Source organism: Phyllostomus hastatus, unplaced genomic scaffold (assembly GCF_019186645.2).
Source record: "Phyllostomus hastatus isolate PE091 unplaced genomic scaffold, TTU_PhHast_1.1 phas_scaffold_78, whole genome shotgun sequence".
NCBI classification, from domain to species: domain Eukaryota; kingdom Metazoa; phylum Chordata; class Mammalia; order Chiroptera; family Phyllostomidae; genus Phyllostomus; species Phyllostomus hastatus.
In genome coordinates, this window is record NW_025334041.1 from 93527092 (window position 1) to 93531358 (window position 4267).

The 4267-nt window shown below is 37.5% G+C and overlaps 1 non-coding gene across 1 annotated transcript; it reads left to right on the plus strand.

Moving 5' to 3' along the window:
* Nucleotides 1–3745: 3745 nt before the first annotated feature.
* Nucleotides 3746–3852, plus strand: LOC123812220. The gene has a single exon (XR_006784509.1). It is a non-coding gene; the product is annotated as a U6 spliceosomal RNA (small nuclear RNA).
* Nucleotides 3853–4267: the final 415 nt, after the last annotated feature.

A 4267-nucleotide genomic window follows, 5' to 3' on the forward strand; every position in this document is an offset into this window, starting at 1 on the left:
GTCTCTGGTTATATTTTGTTTGCTTTTTTCTTTTGTTGATTATGTTCCAGTTAAAGGTGAGATCATATGGTATTTGTCCCTCACTGCCTGGCTTATTTCACTTAGCATAATGCTCTCTAGTTCCATCCATGCTGTCGCAAAGGGTGTAAGCTCCTTCTTCCTCTCTGCTGCATAGAATTCCATTGTGTAAATGTACCATGATTTCTTGATCCACTCATTTGCTGATGGGCACTTAGGTTGCTTCCAGCACTTGGCTATTGTAAATTGTGCTGCTAGAACATTGGGGTACATAGGTTCTTTTGGATTGGTGTTTTGGTACTTTTTAAAAAATTTTAATTGTTGTTCAAGTATAGTTTTCTGTCTTTTACTCCTATCCCAGCCCCCTCCCCCACCCTGGTGTTTCAGTATTTTTATTTAGTTATTTATTTTATAGACCAAGAAGAAGGGAGAGAGAGAAAAAAAACAATAACTTATTGTTCCACTTATTTATGCATTCATCGGTTGAATCTTGTATGTGCCCTGACCCAGGACTGAACCCACAACCTTGGTGTATTGGGACAATGCTCTAACCAACTGAGCTACCCAGCCAGGGTTACAGTATTTTTTTTTAATCTGTATATAAGTGGACCTGCTCCGTTCAAACCTGTCTTATTCAAGGGTGAAGTGTATGTGCATATAGATTTCTGTTAGCTATTTGTCACTGCTTATTTGGTAAACTTAAGCAGATTGCAGAAAGGAGCCAGGATAATAAGAAGAACATTTGGGTCCATGGGCAACAGGAGCATCACAGAAGTGTCTATAAATAGACAGACAGGAGGAGCCTCATACTGACTCTGTCGAATTGTTGAGTTATAACTGACCGGGTTAAAGACTAGTGAGCCAGAGAGATTCAAGATTCAGAGAGAGAGGATGATGAATAGTGCAATGCTCTAGATAACGGGGGTGGTATGTGATCCACGGTATAGGTGGAAAAAATAGCCTTAATAGGTGGAAAGGAGGAGTGTTATTTTGGAGGCAGGAAGTTGGGGGAGTTCCTTTTAAAGACTTCTGTTTTCCTCAAAGAAGGAGGTGAGGTCATCCTTGGAGGGTGGAGGTGGGAAGGTCAGAGATTTGTGGAAGTTTAAAAGGCTGTTGTGAACAATAGGAAACACTCGTCTTAGCCTGGCAATCCTGTGGGCCCCTTTGCAGGTGGAATCACAGAAAGGCAAGGGAACGTGGAGTCAACGTAAAAGACAAAGAGCTACAGGATACAGAAGGAAGAAATGAAGGCAGAAGAAATTAGCCCAAAGGGAGAGAGAGAGAGAGAAGAAGTCAATGAACCTGGGTCTGAGGAGTGATTGAGGAAAGGGCAGAGTGAAGGCGGGGAAAGTTTAGTCAGACAGTGGGTTGTCTAAATTACCATTACCATTTTGCGTGTAAGAAACAGTATCAGCTTGAAACAAAAGTAAATATACTACTGCCTTGGCTGGTGTGGCTCAGCTAGTCTGATTCCTGGTCAGGGCACATGCCTGGGTTGTAATCCTGCATTCATGCATTGGTTTTATTGGTAGATTGTATTTTCAAACTTTTTTAAATGAAATTTTATATAGGCTTCCATGGTTGGATAGAGAGTGGGGATCTAGAGCCCCATCTACCTTCTACCAGCTTTACAACCGCCAAGACTCCATGAAATGCAATTGAAATATCACCACTACTCAAGTTTTGAGACTGAAAACAATTTTGTATCAAGTGAACACAATTCTGGTTTTGTTTGATAAGATGCTGGGTCACATATTTACTGCCAAAGTTAGGATATCATCTCAAGAGCACATTTCTGTATTTTCCATACTTTCTAAGGCAGACATGTATCACATCTGTAATGTGTTCTAACTGGAGTCAGAAATGCAGTTGATCCTGGATTCGATCATGCATCAAGAACCACTAAAGGAGCTAGTACTTGAGAAATCCAAAGGACAGGTCTCCCCAGCTGTGGAAAAGAAGCAGGTAGAACTAATTTTCTGTACTTTTAGGGCTAATGTAGTTTTCTGTCTGTCCTGTTTGCTTATTTAATATTTGTTAGAAAATAACATTAGACCTTACCTCCTATATTCCAAATGCTAAACTACATTCTGTATAAAGATTTAGATGTAAAAAGTTAATACGTAATTAGAAGGAAACATAAGAAAAAAACTTATATAAATTTGTATAAGAAAGGCAACTTATGCCCTGGCTAAGCTCAACGGATTAAGTGCTGGCCTGTGAACCGAAAGGTCACCAGTTTGATTCCCCATCAGAGCACATGCCTGGGTTGTGGGCCAGATCCCCAGTTGGGGTTATGTGAGAGGCAACTGATCGATGTGTCTCTCACACATTGATGTTTCTCTCCCTCTCTTTCTCCCTTCCTTCTCCTCTCTCTAAAAATAACTAAATAGCCCTGGATGGCGTAGCCCTGTGGATTGAGTGCAGGCTGCGAACTAAAGCATCGCAGGTTCGATTCCCAGTCGGGGCACATGCCTGGGTTGCAGGCCATAACCCCCAGCAACTGCACATTGATGTTTCTCTCTGTCTCTATCTACCTCCCTTCCCTCTCTAAAAATAAATAAAAATAAAATCTTTAAAAATAAATAAATAAAATAGGTTTTTAAAAGAAAGGCACAATTAAAAAATGATGAAAAAAAGGCAACTTAAAAACATTTCAGAAAGGCAAAGGCAACTCAGGAAAGTCAGAAGCCCAAAATTAAAAAGATAGACCTGTACAACTACACAACAGGATAAACAGTGGCAATGGGAAAGGCACAAAAGCCATAATGAAAATCATGACTGCTAAAAATATCTACGACACATAAGACAGGCAGAGTTAATATCATTACAAACTGATAAGAAAGAAACCAGCAAACCAAGAGCAAGGGGGGCAAAGAACCTGAACAGGCAATCCACAGAGGAGGAATCTGAGTAGCCGACAAATATATGAAAATAATAGCTAGGAAAATAAAAATTAAAATAACAACCAAACAATATTCTGTGCTGGAAAAAAACTATAGAAATGGGCACTTCAAATTTATTGTGTGAGTGTGTTTGTGTGTGTGTTACTACAGACTTTTTGAACAATAATCTAGCAACATTTACAGAATTTTAAAAATTAATAAGATTAAAATACAAGTAAACATGTGTTTTATCTTCTAATTTTATCATTAACATTTTTTCAAATCTATAGAAAATTTGCAAGAATAGGAAAATGCACAACCTAAAAGTCACCAATTGTTGACATTTTATTATATTTACCTTCTTTCTCTTTATCTCTCTCTCTATAATATATAACTACTCTTTACATTAAAGAATAAAAATGTTTAAATGAAAATATTTTAAACTTGAAATGTAGGTGTGTCAGTGTCAAATAAAAAAATTAAATAGAACCAAGCTGCATGCTCTGCACAAAACATGGTTCTATTATGTCAATGGCAACAAAATCTTATCATGGACAGGGAGTTTGCCTTATCCATAACTATGTCTCTAGTGCCTAGAATACTGCCTGGTACATGAAAGACTCTTAGTAAATATTTCTTAAATGAATGAGCAAGAGAATCGAATGAATGAATAAATATGAAATTATTTGCATTCTTTTATCAACCCTGTTTTCCATTCAGTTGAATATCTAACACAGGTGTCTCTATCTTATCTGAATAGAATTTCATTTAGAAATATGTTCTGAAGTAAAAACTATGAATTCCTACATGATAATTCGTGTTTAACAAAAATAGGATTTTTTGTGCTCGCTTTGGCAGCACATATACTAAAATGGGAATGATACAGAGAAGATTAGCATGGCTACTGCACAAGGATGACACACAAATTTGTAAAGCATTTCATATTTTTAAAAAAATTAGTAATTGTTCTAAGTTTATTCATTCATCATTTATTCAGCCATCACTCACTCCCCAAACATTTACTGAGCACAGTTCCATTCCCAGCAAGATATTTGCTATGTCCCTGAATTAGAACAAAAGACGCAGCAGTGAGGTAGGGGAGCAAATAAGTAAACAAACAACTAAGATGCTCTGATAGATTTAACATAACTAGAAGGTGTTATGAACACAGAGGTTGAGAAACTAAACTAGTTTTGTCAATCAAGAAAGGCTACTTAAGGGAGGTACTAATATTTACATTGCTCTTTAAGGATGAGTAGGTGATAGGCAGATGAATGGCATTCCAGTCAGAGGAAGTGGCATTCATTCATTTATACATTTATTCCAACATTTACAGTGCTTACTATGTGCCAGTCCATAGCCTG